The sequence below is a fragment of the Geospiza fortis genome, unplaced genomic scaffold, assembly GCF_000277835.1.
Source record: "Geospiza fortis unplaced genomic scaffold, GeoFor_1.0 scaffold53, whole genome shotgun sequence".
NCBI classification, from domain to species: Eukaryota; Metazoa; Chordata; class Aves; order Passeriformes; family Thraupidae; genus Geospiza; species Geospiza fortis.
In genome coordinates this window covers 2,310,370-2,327,412 of record NW_005054305.1, presented here as the reverse complement: position 1 = coordinate 2,327,412, position 17,043 = coordinate 2,310,370, and positions in this window count along the sequence as shown.

The following is a 17,043-nucleotide window of genomic DNA, read 5'->3' as shown; positions in this document are numbered from 1 at the left end:
CGGGGATGACGCTGTGACAGGGTCACGGGATGAGCTGGGTTGGAAAAGACCCCTGAGATCATCGAGTCCAGCCTTTGACCGAACACCACCGTTCAGTCGTGGTCAACTACACCACGACACTAAGTGAAACGTCGAGTCTTTCCTTATCACCTCCAGCGAGGGTGGCTACCACCTCCCTGAGCAGTCCATTCCAATGTCTAATCACCCTTTCTGTGAAGAAACTCTTCCCAATGTCCAACCTAAGCCTTCTCTGGAGCAATCTGAGGCCACTTCTTTTTGTCCTGTCACTTGTTGCCTGGGAGAAAAGGTTGACCCCCGCCTGGCTGCCCCCTCCTTCCTGGTGGTTGTAGAGAGCAATGAGGTCTCATCTGAGCCTCCTCGAAGCTAAACAGCCCCAGCTCCCTCAGCAGCTCCTCATGGACATGTACTCCAGACCCTTCACCAGCTTTGCTGCTCTTCTCTGGACACGCTCCAGCATCTCAATGTCCTCCCTGAACTGAGGGGCCCAAGCCTCACGGCCTCACCAATGCCAGGTAGAGAATCCTGCTGGCCACACTATTGCTGACACAGCCAGGATGCCGTCGGCCTTCTTGGCCACCTGGGCACACTGCTGGCTCATGTTTGTTCATTGACATCACCAGGTGTTGTCTCAGCCCTCTCCTCCTCTGGCCCAGAACTTGGGGTTTCCCAGGGAGCTGCCAGAAGAAAGCCAAGGAAACAAGTCAGGCCCTGGCTGGTGCCACAGTTTGGTGGCAGAGCACCCTCTGGAAAATCAAAAGTGTGAGCGGGAGGCTGAATTGAAACAAATGCTGCCCCAGCCTCCCTGAAAGAAGTTCTTGCTGGTTTAGATGTAAAAAGGATCATCGGGGTGTACAACTGTGCCAGAAGTGGCCTTGCCTTTAAGACTATGCTGTTAAATCCATCTGCGCCCCAGGATTCATATTCTGGTTGCTGGGGCTTGCACACAGAAGTATGTGGGGGGGCTTCCCCCCACCCTCTTGATCTTAACAGTTTTCCTGGCTCATCGTTTTACTGTACAACAGAGCGGCTTCGGCATATTTTTGTGTTTTATGTGAATATGGAAACCAGTAGGCACATATAATTAGTACAGTATAAGGCTGCTGAACTTTTTTGTTACATCTCAATGTTGTTTTTTTTTTGCCCAAATTGCAGATCAATGTTCCTTCATTCGTTGGGACCAGCCCTGCTGTCTGCAATGAGATAAACCTCTTGATTTTAGGTAATTCTTAGTGATGAAATAGAAACAAAACAGAGTTTTTCACTATTTCTATTCTGCCTTCACGTGATTCCACTGGACCATTTTGATATGTATAGAGATGGTATGTCTTGTACAGAGACAGCTTGGTGGCATAACTAGAAGACATAATAATGATCAGTTTGGAAGAGACAGTGCTGCAAACATACACTTTCTACATTGCTAATAGCAATATTTAAAAGTTAAGTGTTCGGGTATTTCATAATTGTTACTAGCCGTTCCATCTAATTTTTTTTACATTACTCAGATCACTCAGGTCTCAAGAAAACATAAATAAGGAGCTACAGCATAAATAAAACTGTATCTGAAATACTATTTCAACATTTTTGAGATATTTTGAAATACCCTCAGACAGGAGATGACACATGATTCAAGCTTCAAATCTGTTGCTCCCCATTGTTGAAAATATTCTTGGTTTCCCATCAAGTACATACCATGAATTCTAAAGTATTTTGAAAAAATCATATACTTAACTTTTCTGCTTATTCCTCATCATTGTTTAACCACTTATTTTTTGACTTAAATAAAATGAACATATTGTTAAGGAGCTCAGAAGCAGATTACTTATTGTAAGATCAAATTGTAAGTTTGATGCATTATCAGATCAGTAGACATATGGTGGAACTAAAATTAGCTAGGTGTTTTGGAGGAAGCTGTCATGTCATAATGGGTTGTGATAGACACTCCAGTCTTTCTAAATAATGCTTGTTGGCAGCTTTTCATTCTACTTTTGAAACTTCTGTAATCTAAAAGTTTGTGATGTAGACAAGCAGTCATTTCCTCATGTTAAGAGAAGCAGATGTCTTAAATCTATGCACAGATCTAATAAGTATCAATAAAATAGCCCTCTTGCTGATTGATCAGATATTTTACTATAAACTGTACCTTTCTTACTATTTATAGGAAGCACTCTGGCAATTAATTATGTCATCCCTTTTATTTCCCAATAAACTCTGAGCTGTTTGTTTTCGTATTCTCTCATGTTGATCTTTACAGCAATATAAATCCACTGAGTTCTACAGTGTTATCCTTATCTACTCCACAGTAAGTGAAAACGGATTAACGTTAACGGTTGAACTTTACTTTTATCTCCCTTCCAGATTTATTTGATTTTATGTAGTTCATAATCACATAGCTGGCCACTGAATAGATTCCTGGCTCATTGAATGTGCCAGAAAACTACCGGAGAGTCTGATATCCCACATTCACACACTGGGTGTCTTGAAATGACTAGTCTAACTGGAACTACATCTCATTCACCTTGTAAGAGTAAACACACACACCTAGACAATAAAACTGTGGGAAAAATGCTTCACCGTTGCTGCGCTTGAACAGATATGAAACTTCCTGTGGTGTCATGGCTTGTGTCCACATTTCAAAATAACCCTTACTGTGGCACATTGAACTAGGTGACAGAACACTTATCAGTGAGCAATTCTGCAAAGCAGGAATCTTATTTGGTCCTAGCCCATTTTAGACCTGGATGGTCTGAACTGTTTGATCGTATAATAGTAGGTGGAGCTGTCAATTTTCAGTTACAGTTTAGTGGCAATGCCTTTCTTCTTGATGGCTGGACTTTACCGGCAAATCAGCTAATAACTGAAGTTCTATTGTGAGAGTACTGCAGTGTTGCAGCACAGATAAAATTAAAAATAGCCTTTAACTCACACACGCATCCCTCCCTTTTTGAGGGGTAGTATAGAGACTGCATCAGTGTTTCTAATCACTCAGGTAGCAGCAGATGACATAGTTCACTGCATATGCATACAGAATAGGGCTAAAAGATATTAGCAGAAAGTTTACTTTTTTGTTGTTTCTATTACTTTAAATTTAGATGTAAAGATTAAAACCAGATTTGAATTACAAGGGGAAGTCCAGTTTAAATATTTTATTTGCTTTATGCACAAAGGTAACTATTTTATTCTTTGCATATATATGTGTGTGTGTGTATAAAATATATATATGTTTGTGTGTATAAAATAAAATAGTGAGGTCCTTATGTATTTGCATCACATTTAGTAGATCACACATACATATACATGACCAGTGTGTTCACAACCTCCTCGACTTGCAGATCTGCAACTGAAGGATAAATAAATTGTTTAACTCTCTAGTCCTGTTTATTTAATGCACTTTATGCTGCAATTGCCAATAAGGACATCAAAGGAGCCCAACTTCAGAGGCAGCAAATAAGAGTATGTGGCACAGTTCAGCTGCTACCTAAATGGAATTTGAACTGGAAGTGTTGGAACTGGAAGTGCTCTGAGTAGCATGATTTCTTACAGCTGGGAAGGCACACAGGCAACAGACCCCACCACTGCTGTCTGGCACAGGTGGTTGCTTTCTCTGGAAAAATAGGGAGGAGCCACTCCATCACCCCACTAGTTGAATTTGATTCTTCTCAAGCTGCTTGCGTAGCCACGTTTGAAACTGAGCCAAGATCAAATCTCCCGATGTCAGTAACACTGTTCATTTTAAGGAGGCCTCTTCTTTGAAGTGCTTTCACTGCTCCTCATCTATAGTCAGAAACTGCCAGGGCTTACTCAACTCAAACTCTCAGGTCTTTTAGGAAGACCTGATGGGGGGGGGAACCAAAAAGGCAATGTGAGGGATGCTGTTGCAGGACCCCAGTGTGGTGTTCCTGGTTTTCAGGCTCTAAGCAGCAGCACCTATTTGTGTTGGCTGCATGTGGAAATGTTTTGCTCTTACTGATGTTACCCAGGGTAACATGACCAGTTTGAGTAGTTATGCATATTTATCTCAGCTTTGGAAGGCTGAAGTAAAAGTTAACAGATCTGTTCAAAAAATCATGCCACCTACCTTTTACTGTAGTAAACATGAATTCAGGGACAGAAAAGAAACAACATATAGGAAGTAGTATTTGTAATGTTTTACTTACCATTTGGGAAAAAGAAATTCCCAAACAATAGCCCCTGCACTTCCAGCCCCCTAAAAAAAAAAAAAAAGGGAGCTGAGGAAAACCCAAATAAAACAGAACATGTAAACTGGAGAGGGGATAGCAAGCAGCATTTTGAAAAAGTGGTTTATTTATTTTGAATTTTAAATACATTCAACATGTTCTGTGTTAAAATCCTGTAGCTTTAGAAATCAATGCTCTCTTGTAGGATTTTGGAGGCTCTACACAGAGTTCTTATGCAAAACATATAGCTCAGCCAGCTGTAATTTTTCTTTGGAGAATGGTTTATCCCTTAGCAAGTTTTCATTATGTATTTGATAGCAGAATCAACTGAGAATATAAGAAAATGGAACTTCTTTTCCTGATGATTATTATCAGCCTCTGTGAGACTATAAAATTTTCCTATGTTCTTTTCTGTTTATCTACACTTTGAAGAAAAAATTTTACACACACATACAGTGCTGCTAATGAGAAAGTGATTTCAATTCATTGATTTTTTTTCAAGAGGGTCAAGGGGCCTTTTTCTTGGCACTCTACAAAAGAATAATATTAATTTTAGCATCAGCCTGGAAATAGCTGGCAGTAAACATAATTGAAGCTTCCTGTTGTGTGACTACCATAAAATCTTACATAATCCAATATAGATATTTTGTATCTAGTGGTTTGTATCCGCTGATTCTGATATGGGTTTTTCTCACATCGCAAAAGAGAATGGTAACTGTTTTGCTTAAAGTTAGACGAAATCAAGAATTCCCAGGAGACGGAAGTAGCTATGTGAGGGTTTTAAAAAATGTAGCTACACAGATGTTGAGAAGATTCACATTTACTTATGTTAAAGAGTTATTTTGTCCTAACAGGCATGACAAAACCTGTCTTCATTCCTTTCTATTCAGCTCAGCAAGTAGTTCTGTGCCCCAGTAGTTAATCAGTTACCAGATTCCACAGCTTTTGTTTTCACACTGTTTAATTTTTCTTATTTGACACAGAACCTGTGAATGGATTCAGCTGCAGATACAAGTACAACTTTCAGGTCAGCCTACCCTTTATGACTAGCACTGCTTTTTATTGCCATTACCACCACCGTTACTCATTCTAAACAGGTAAATTTCTAATAAGTTTGTAGAAAGAAAGCAGTAAGAATGACAAGTAAGTTTCTTGTCTTACCATGGAATAGGTAAATTAGGCTTAAGTAGCTCACTCTATAAAATTGAGCTATTAAAAAGGTTAATCTGGCAAGAATTAGTAACCACACATCTTACTGTAATGGCACTATACCTTATCACAACACTGCTGTTATGTGACAGGGATTATAAAAATGCTGTATAAAAGAGAAGCAATATAAGCAATACTTAACTGAACTGCTCAACATACCAAGTCATTGGCTGTGGAGTTTCTATCTGTCAACCCTGTGCTAGGTCCATTGAACTGTCTCTGCAGTAAATACCCTGCAGACAGCAGATGATGTTGAGCTGCACACAGAAAGCTCAAACAGATGCAATTATCAAAATTCTGTCAACCAGTGCTGTAGAGACTGGCAGTACTCAGACACATTAAGGAAATAGACACTATACCACTTCAAGCGTCAAAGAAATTTTTTGCTTAAGGTTATCTTAAATTAATTTTAAAAAAAGATTTCAAAACTCACCCTTCTGTTTGAATTGTGAAAAGTTCTGTTCTTGGTCGGGGTGATAAATATTTACTATTGACTTCCCCTCCAGCTATAAACCTCAAGTGTAAGTGAGATGAGGAAGCCACTGTGGACCACACTAGAGAATGCCGCGAGGAGATCTGCTGCACCTAAGATATATACAATGTGCAATGGATAACCTAATATGCCTTTCATTTAACTGGCTGGGCAGGTTTCTGCATTCTGGAGAGCATGGAATCATACCAGAATTTGTTGGCATAACAGGCCCGTCAGACCGGTTCCCGGGGCACCCAGGAACCTGCCCAACCAGTCTGCATCAAAGGCCAGCCCAACATGCTGCAGCTCAGCTCGGCTGGGGAGGCTTCTCCGCCGCGAATTATTCACGCCTCTGTCAACTCCCAACATACTACTCTGAGAGAATGATGTAGCCTCCAGCAAAATAATTTACCGAGGGGTGGGGGAGTGATACATCCTTGTTAAGTGTAGCAAGATCTTATTGTTATAAATTTTGTTTCATTTTATATGCAGATGAACTGGGCTAGAGGTCTGACCAGCATAAGTGCAAAGAGAAAGAGAGAAGAAAATGTCCTTTTTTTTAACACTAACAGTACAGACTTATTATAATGTAACACCAAATCTTTAGTATGACCAGCTAAAACCCCCCAAAATTATGCACTAATTCAGATTTATTTCCAGTGAAAAGTGTATTTACTGTGTGCATAGGGTTCAGCGTATCTTTGTTACCACATGAGAAACAGCACACTGTGAGCTTGCACGTGGAATATCCACCTTGTGACTTTGGTGGAGCCCTGGTCTGTGCAAGCTGACCCTGAGTTACTGCACAGCCTATTTCAAGGTGAAACAGGTCAGAGAACATGGCACATTTGGGCCATTACTGCGAGGAAAGACAGCAGTTGCCCTGCTACAATAGCACACGGGCTGCAATGGCAGCTGTGCTGCTTCTTGTTCATGGCTGTGGGGCAAGAATACTTGCACGGCAGTCCTGCAGATTGCATAGTTATTCTGGCTGTAGGCAGAGATCAGTATATGCCCTGACAGAAGCCTGCATCTGTGTAAACTTAGTACTCTTTTTTTTTTCCAGATACAAATATAGGCCATAATTTTCAGATTGCCCTGCTGTGATTGTCAGAGATGTTGAGTTAAATCAGTAAGAGCTGTAATTGACACTTCTGGAAATGTAATCATGGGTAGATATACAATCAGTTGGTTAAACGTGTGCTTCTTTTTTGTTTAGGGACCTAGAATTTAAACACTCAGGCTTGAAAAGGTTTGCTGTATTGAATGTTGTCAAAGGCTGTGAGTAACTGTAGAAAGCTGTGTTTGTTCATAAAATGATCCCACAGTGATATTTATCATTTTTTAGATCATCTTTTCTTACTGATTTTAGTAATAGTTACTAGACAACCTGTGATTAGAACAGGAAGTTACCACCAAATTCAAACAGTGCTGTGTAGGATAGGCAATGGTGTTTTCACCATTGACCTGAATGTGAAGGACAAGTTGATATTTGAATATACTCAGATGATTTTACTACAGGAAAGTAGCCCTTCCTATAAAACTGCATCTTATGACTGCCTTGAAAGGAAGGCTTTTGTCTGAAGAAGGCAGCTAACTGAGCTGCAATGCCAGATGTATGCTGTTTGTGCTTGCAGTCACACCACCTTAGGCTATGATTGCATACAGCTAAGCAGGGCTGGGCTGGGTCAGTACTTGGATAAGGGATTTACAGAGAGTCCGCTGCAGGAAGTGGTTTTGGTGATTCAGGAGGCTATACTGAATAATTGGGCATCACTGCCAAAGGTGACGGGGACATTGGGTTCTGGGTATGTCCCAGTCTTGGTGCCACATTAAATGAAAGTTGTAAAAACTCCGAAGCTCTTTCCACAAGCTCTTAATCTTGAACTGTAAATCCCTATCCAATGTGAATATACTGTTGTCTGCCTATGATTTGGTTTTATGAGTGTCGCATAATTGGATAAACTGTGTAACTGATTAACGCAAGTAAATTACCACTCAAAATAGCTGTAAGAATGTACAGTGTTGCTAAGGTTCTGCTTGTATACTAGACTTAAGGAGGGCTGGTGTGCTTGCTTCAAAGCTGGTCTACTTCCAACTGTGTCAGCTGGTCTCATAAAAGATATGGTCTGAAATGTTCTTTTCTGCATCCTGAGCTCACCATTAAATTTGGAGTCTTATAGTGAACCTGACAGTGGGTCTTTAAAGGCTTTGTACTTGCCATTGAACTCTTTACTGGACTCTGAAAAGCCTAGGGAAAAAGAGATGTTTACTACCTCTTCCTTTGACTTGAGAGCTTTTAAGGAGCTTGTTGTTTCCAGACTCTTGTTCCCCCCAAACAAAACCCACCATGTGCACACCTTAAAGATTCAGCAGGCGCTTTTCCTTAGTTAGGGCTTCTCATACAGAGTTGCTGTCAGGACTGAGATTTTAAGTTATGCTTTTATATTCATTTCCACAAGTTACAGAAATTTATTTTTTCATAAGTAAAAGGCAAAAGTATAAGACAAGGAAGTTATTGTATGTATCAACACATATTTTGACATCAGTTGACTCTTGTTCTCTGCCTCATAACTCATAGCAGTTCTAAATGTAAACTTACCACAGACATAAATATTGTAGTATCAGGCTTCCTCAGAGTTCTCTGTGAGAGAGTTCGTTTCTTCTCCTGAAGAAGGCAGTATAATTATCTGAAGGACCTATTTCTCTGTTATTTCAAATATAATTTGCATTAAATGGATTTCACAGGTGAATTCTCTTCAAAATCAAACCTACTATTACATGCTTTTGCAGTTGAGAATAAAGTATAAGTTATTTGTCATCTCCAGCTTCCATCAAGAAAAGTCTTGTAGTGCTTATCTGTGAACTCTACCAATTTATACAGTGATCACATAAAATCTTCTTCAGGAGAGGAGTCTCAGAGAGGTGCAATTCTGAAAAGTAAGACAATATAAATGGTGCAGGCTTCAACTTGTTCTTATAGTGAAGGTATGCACAAACATTCATGTCTACAAGTATTCATTACAGAGAGTTTACAACATACCTCCCTGTAGCTATCAAGAGCTGTTCAGTACATTCACAAGCAAATTCAGATAACACACATGCCCCCACCCCTTATCACAGTTAGATAATATTTCTTTCCTCTTGACTAGTTGTGTAGCAGTGTAAGGGCAGGAGACTGTTGGTTCATAAAGGGCATAATGAAAAGTAGGCCAAGTCCAACCTTGGAAAAGGAAGAGAGGGAGCAGCAGTTATTTTCTGACCTAGAGGCTAACCAGAGAAAAATGCCTTCAAGTGAGCCAAGGGACGCAACCTAAAGCATTTTTTATGCTTTCCTGAGCAAAAACAGGTTTAGAACTTGTTGTAACTAATTTGTTGATAACAACAGTTTCTCCTTTACCATGTCTGAGGCAGCAGGATATAAAAATTAATTACTAGAGAACTATCACTATTCTCGCTATAAAAGTGAGCCTAATACAAAATCTTGCAATTTTTCTCTGAGAGGAAAAAGCCTTGAAATGTTATTATTTTTTGGTGTCTTACAGACATTTAGGACGGCTTTGCCTTTTTTTTCATGGTGATTAATCATTACAGAAGTGTGAGTATTTGCTGTAAAGAGAGAGTTATAAAGCAGGAACCAGAAGAGGCATTGCTGTCATTGTTTGTGTCTGAATAATAAACTTTTTTTTTTGTTATTAATCTTCTTTTTCAAATGATATTGTATTAAGGAAAAGGCTTTCTATATGAAGACATGGAAGCATGGGATATCATGGACCTCACAGTTATCTTTTCACATGCTGAAATCAGATATTTAATTTTTCCGGTTTGTCATCTAGGCCTTCAGTTATTTTAAATATGAGAACTACTTTCCCAAATATGAGAAGTACATTCCCATCTGTACTTATGGTATCCTCTGCAGACCTTGGTCAAAGACCTTAGAAAATCCATGTAGTTTGTCTACTACTCATTTGTCTGCTGTTTTACTAATACACCAGATACCAGATAGTTTTGTTAAGGAGCTACAATTTTTTATTGTAGGAGTCCTCCTGAAATATTCTTAGCACATTAGATCTCTCTTTGTGTCTCATATGCAAAACAAAAAGGTAGTTTAAATCAAGCTATTACTGAAGAAAGACTCACTAAAATTTTCAATAGGTCTGTATTTAAAAAATAATATGTTATTTGTTGTTTTCTGGTTCATTGAGTGAGAAAATATGTTTTTGTTCTGAAACCTAATGTTACTGAGACAATATCTTTTGTTAAAAACTTTAGATGCCACATTGGTATTAAGCATCTTCAGAATTCAGAACATTGAGGGAAGCCCAACCATTCTTATGTTCCATTACTTCATTCAGCAGTCTTCATTCATCAGTCCTGCTGCAGAATTTTTTCTTCCAATACCTAAAGCTTTGTTGGTCTCTCCTGGTTCTTGTACTTAGAAACAGCAAGAGGAAGAGGGTATTAGGAAAACTAGTTGAATGTAAATATATGTTCCAGCTTTTCAAAAGCAAAGCTTTTGACTTTTGCAATTAATGTCTTTCACAGAAAATTCCAAGCCTCTAAAGTTAGAAGAAGTTTTGTTAATGACCTTACTGAAGCCAGATTTTTAATCCTCTTTTGTTACCTTTCTTGTATGATTAAAAAAATTGAAAAAATTACTGTTCCAGTGTATGTTTTCTGGCTTGAGCTGTTAAGGGAGCTACTCACTTTTTGGAGCAAGGGGGAAATATGAACTTAGGCAGCTGTTTGTCTGTGGTGCTAGTCCATACACAGTATACAGAACCACAATGTATTGTGGTTCTGATTCCCTTCCTGGCCTGCATGATAAAAACAGAAAATCAAGACAGACCCTTCAAGCCTCCACCTTTGACCTTCAGCCTGTGACTTAAACCATAAGCATGCTTGTATCAGTTCAGCACATCACCCAGCAGATCACTAGCCCTCCATCCTCTCCCTCTCTCATTTCTTCAACTTCTGTCATCTATGATCAGTTGTTTATACTCAACAGCTACAACAGTCACACCGTTTAACCTGTTGTCAGCTCTCTTAGGGCTTTAAAAGGAAAGAGCTCACAGCAGTCTTGCAGCATTATCGAAACTGCATGAACAGAGTGTCTTGTTTTTATGCCTCATTCAGTACCTCTTCTTTATCCTGTTTCAGATTAGCTACTCCTGGGAAATCCCAGGAGTAGATATCTTGTGGCAGAAGGAGGGGAAGAGCAGCGGGAAAGGTATGGCAGTGCCTTTCCCCAGTACAGGTCTCTGCAGAGCTTCTGTCCACCTTCCTTTGAGACACACATCTGAAGCCCTGATATTCAGAAATGGCAGAGAGGCTGTCACCTTTTTGATTTATCCAGAAGCCAACTTTGCCATTGTCTCCAAAATATTCCAATGAAAGTGTTGGTGGGCTTTCTTGGTGGAGGGTATCAGTGAAATAGTCTGGTTTAAAAATTTTATACTTAAACATAAGGAATTTTAAAACCACAATTAAAAGCACAGCCCCACAAAAACTGTATCAGGATAGCTGAAGTACCAGCAAATCTTGGCAGGGCAGACAGTGGTGGGCTCACAGGATTATTTTTTAAAGCAAAACATATTTAATTTTGAAACAAAGGAGTGGTAGCATGTCTGAGGGGCACATGCTCCAAACTTTTCAATATATGGAAGAGATCAAACTTTTGGGAAACTGGCACATGCACAGTGACCAAAAACTTTACTTAATATGATATGAATGCTGTTAAAGGCCTTAAAATTTAATGAGGAAACTCTATAATGAACTGACAGCTACAGTATGAGCACATTACTGGACTAAGTCTAGAAATGATACTATACATTTTCCTAATTTCCAACTGCTTTATCACTAAAGAGGTGGGATCAACTGAAAAAAAAACACAAAAAAACAAACACAGAAAAGTTAATGGTGATTTAACTGTATCTTTTGTATTAGAGTTATTTTCCTCCCTCAGGAAAACTGCATGGCTAAAACATAAACTCTTCACCTGCGCAGGAAAGATATGAACTATGATTCTTCGTTATGTGATGCCAGTCAAATTTCGTTTTGCGTTGTGTTTACTGTGCTGAGCATAACACCACAGCTTTTTCAATGCTCTAGTGATAAAAAAAAAAATGCAGCTCAATGCAGACACAACGTAAGTATTGTTGTTTTCTAAAGTAGTGATGAGCTTCTGAAAATTCCAAGGGAGGTGGTAATTTGCCTTAAGGAAAGTGTATTTTTTTCTGGTGCTTCCATAAGCTCCTGACAGAAGGCAGGATTGTCAGGACTGATGGCTCAGGTTGCCTTTGTCCAGTCCTCCACCTAAGGCAAGGTCAGAATCCAGCTGATAGTGAAGGATTGAGTCATGTTGTCTGAGAAAACAGATACTACAGGATTTTAGTGTAGAAGAGTTTTTCGGATGATTCACTTAAGCTAGACTAAATACATCTACAGCCACTTTGACTTCCATTCTGAATCAGCTCGGCTAAGACAAGAAGTCTGGTTTTGAAGGTGAACTTCAGTGATCAGACTTTGGATTTGCTTAGTGTAATCAGTTTAAAGTCTCTTCTTTCATTACTGTGTCTAACATAGGCAAATTAGAGAAAAATAAGCTAAGGTGTGAATTTACAGTACTCTGCATACCTTGCCCTAGTCCCTTCTTGTAGGAAGTGTCAATGTATCCTACTGTCAAAGTGGACTAACCAGTGAATTCTGATGGTGATCCCTAGTCCTTTTGGCAGGGGTTACCTTTTATAGCTGGGACTTAATCCACTGAAGCTTGCTCATATCCCACTCATGAGATTAATTTGTATTCCTCCATGATAAGCAAAAAGTGGGCAACAAAATCAGTAAGGCTGACCTGGAGCATGTCCTCTAAATTGGTGCTTATACAGGTAAAGTGTGTCATTTAATTTGGTGCTATGTAATACAATTATCCTAAAGGAATTGTCCTAATCATCCTTTGTGAAGGTTCTTGCAGTATGGTCTTCTTTAGGAAATAAATGTTTTAACAGATGCTTTTTTGAAAGTAAAATAATTGGAATTTGATCTAGAGTTTAAAAAAGGGACTTACTCATACAGTGTGGAGGCCTTGAGTGTTTCTCTTTGCAAATCAGCAAGGTGTTTTTCTTATGTGAGCATCTAGAAATGCAAAATCAGAACACAGTGGTGAAACCATTCTTTCCTGGGCACAACACCTAGAAAAATCACTCTGATGCACCCTCTAGAATTAACACAACTACATTTCTGCAGGCACCCAGCCCATGCTCCCCAATAAACTACTTCTAGTCAAAACTAGCTGGGAAACAACTATCACTCTCCTCACTTGGCCCAAACACTAATTCTCCACCTACATTCTTAAAACTGGGCTGACTCATATGCATTCAGGACCAGACAGTATGCTCTGTAAAATGGCAGCAACTAGGAACCTAAAAGAAAGCAAAGAATACTGACCAACAAATGTTTTTTTTAATTCAGTAAATGAAAATGTGTGAGCTAAATGGGAGAACATTTTTACCCACCCTAGCAATTTAAAGAATGTATGGAATAGTGAATAGTGTATTTGTACCTTTGATCATATATTTTTTTCTAACACTCAGGTCTGTAGTTCATTACTTTCTGGCTTGTATTCAAGCAAATACAGGAATATAATTAATTCTAAGAACAAATATCAGGGACTCATATTTGAGTTATGCTTTAAAAGGCAGTGAAACAAAAGCATAAAGTGTTAAACCACATCCAAGGTATTGATCTGGGCTCTGCTACTGTTAAAGCAGGCTTCTGTGTTAGAAATTAAGTGATTGTTTTTTCATTAAGGAAGTGCATAAAATAATTTTTCATCCTGAAATGAGTGATCTCAGTGTAGGTGTGTGAGGAATTGTCCAGCTGTACTTTCTCCTTTCACTAATTTGCTGCTCTGTAGGTTTTGTGATTTAGGACTCTTCAAAGACTTGTCCCTGTTTAGTCTGTGGGGGCACACAGAATCGAGGAATGAAATGGGTCCCCCTGTTTCATAAACTGGGCTGGCAAGGATTCTGCTGCCTGAATGCCTGTGCTGGAAAGGACACCTGCATCCCCTGTGCAGCTATCCAGCTGCTCCTCAGTAAAAGGCCAGCAAAGTAGATGAATGGGAACTGTTTCAGGGTGAGAGCAGAGTGGATGGAGGGATGATTGCTTTTTGCAGGAGCAATCTGTTTCTTCTGCTTTCTTCACTGCAGCAGCAGAGGTTAAACCCTCAGTTCCTGAGTTTTGTCAGCACATGTGAATTATGTTAACCTGTTCTTAGGGTGTCAAGGTCTCATCTTCCCTACATGTTGAGAAGCCCAGGGACAGTCCAGTGTCAGTAACACTGTTTTCTAAGAATTCTGCACCCTTATATATTTAATTCACAGATGATATCTTCATTGTTTTTCCAATCATGCTACTTATACTTTAATCACAGAGCAGTACAAGGATTAATGGAATTGGAATGTGCAGACTGGAACATGGCCTGTTTGTTACAGGAAGCCTGTGTCACGCGTTACTGACGATCTGACATAGGCTCGATTGTCTGCACGGCAGCGTAAAACGGGAAAGTTCCCTTTGGGGAAGTAGAAACCATTTATCAATGGCTAATCTCCAGGTTGTTTTCTTAATGTCAGTGAGAAACAATAATTCAGTGACAGAGAGAAGTTGTTTTTTGTCATAGGTACTCTACCTGGGTCAGCAACAACATCAGTTTATTTAGAAAATTTTTTTTGCTGTTTTACATTTTTGCAGTGCTGAACTAGAGGAATAGCACACATACGCACAAATATGTTCTGGTCTCAGCAAATTTCAAGGCACATGGGGCCGATTTCCAGTACTGGAACTGGTTTAAAAACTGCTCACAGTTGCCTTGGTTCCCCTTCTCACATTATTTAAAGTTTTTAGATCATGTTTTGCCCATTTTTGGGCATAAAAACCTGAAAGCTGAAGTGTGCCCTGGCCCTCTACCACCTTGTTGGCCTGAAAACAAAGCAGGGTCCAGCCCAGCCTCTGTCATTCAGATCAAAATACCCTTTTCAACATAAAAAGGATTTTATTGGTAGGACAAAGGTCGAGTAATTGAATTGCCTTGCAAAGTTTCTTTTAAGGCACACCTGAAAGACTGAAAATTCAAATAATATTCAGCTTCAGTAAAACTATAGGAGTTTCCGTCTACCACAGGCATGACATAAAGGTTAGACTGAGCCCCTGTGGGTGAGTAATATCAGGAGTGATCAAGAGTGGGAAGGCTGGACAGGGTGCTGAGTTTTGTTTTGCTTCAGGCTTATGACAGCCCCATTGCACTGGAGATTTGGCATCCTTTTTTTTTTTTTTTTTTTTTTCCTAGCTGGCATAATGAAAGTCTACCTCTTCTGGATGCGTATGTGCAGGTTGTAGGAACAGGGAAAACATACTGAAAATCCATGTGGGATCACAGAGCATACTCCAAAGCACTTGGCTGGTGACCTGCAGCCTGTACAGCAGCCCTGTGTGCTGTAGTTGTTAAGTCTTGTTGGAGAAGGCAGCAGCTGACAGCAGTTGTTGAGAATAAGAGAAGGAGGGCATGGGAACAGCAAGGATGATAGCTGGCACAGCAATAGAAGTATGGACCAGAATACAGGTGAGGGGAAGGAATTTGGACAAGATCACAAGGTGTATTTGAGTTTGAAATGTTTCTTGTTGTGAAAGCAAATGCCTGCTGCTACTTCCTCTAAATATACTCTCAAGGGGTTTTACTGTTACCCAAGTGCTTATGAAGCACTTCACCAGTCCTGGTCAGATGCTACCTGCATATTAATTTTCAGGAGAGAAATTAGTCTTATTTATGTGGAAGAAGTGATCAGCACCTTTGATAAGCATATTGCTATCCAGAAACTAGAAAAATCCAACATCTGAGAAACAGTAACATGAATGTTTCCGGTCATCTGGCATTTTCAGTGGTATCAATCAAGCAAAAGAAATCAAGAAAACATCTCTGTCCAAGCAACTTTCTCCTATTTCTATTCTGGTTCAGATTTTCCTCTGATTCAACTCCAGAATAGCCACATTCTGGCAATTGTTAGCAAGGCTGGAAGGGTTAAACCAGGGTGAATATGGCCCTTTTGTTTGTGCTATCTGTACTTTTTGTACTCTAAAACCCAGGGTGACACTTGATATTGTACTTAGTCAAAGCCTTTCAAATGGTTCTCTCTGTATCAGATTAATGATGCTCTGAGTTACACAGGCAGCAAATCAACCAAATCAATACACATACAATTGTTCAGGTGGCTTTTTTTTTTTTTCCCAAAAGAATGAAGGACTTGCTGTGACAACAACACCGGAAAGATAGAAATATGTGGGCAGATGGCAGGAGGGCCTCATTTGGGCAAGTGAGCAACCTGAACTAGTGTCATCTCACCTGGTATGTGACCTGAGAGAATTTGGCTCTGAGTTCTTTCCTCCCTTTTGCATGCCCTTTGTTCATTGTCTTTCAGCAGTGCCTGATGTTTGAAATACACATGCTACTGCTGCTTACAGGGCTCTAGCTCCTCAGGAAAGCCCTGGTGCCTAAACCTGAGCTTTAGGGACACTTTAAAAGCAGAAGAACATAACACCTCTCTTGGCACAGTTTAGTCTGGTCTCTTTATAAAGTTTTGCCACTGAGAATATGACAGTTGCCTAATTTTGAACTGCCATTACCCTACTTTTACTTTGGAGGGACACTCAGCTCAGCTGGGATCTCTGCACTTCCATCAGGGCTGTCTCAATACCTCAGTGAAAGCTGTTGTGTGAAATATTCTTTTTAAAAAATCTAGATCCTATGAGAAAAAAAGAGATAAAACTACCCATTTTATGCAACTTGGTCAGAACAAGAAAAAGGACTCAACTTGAGGTGTTTGTCTCTACAAGATCAGACTACAAGCCTTCCAGAGAAATAGCTTTTCTGTTCCTTTCTTTTTTTTTCTTTTTTTTTTTTTGTTAGGTTACCTTGTTTTATCATTCAGAAAGATCAAAAGACACACAAACATCATGAAAGAAAATTAGGAAAAGATGCAAGTGCAAAGAACCTGGCAAAAGACTGCCAAGTGAGTGGTGTTGAGGAGACTGAGCTGGCTTCTGGCTGGGTCTGAGATTCCAGAATTAAATTGAGCAAGGTATATGCACTGGCCACTTAGGAAAGGCAGATGT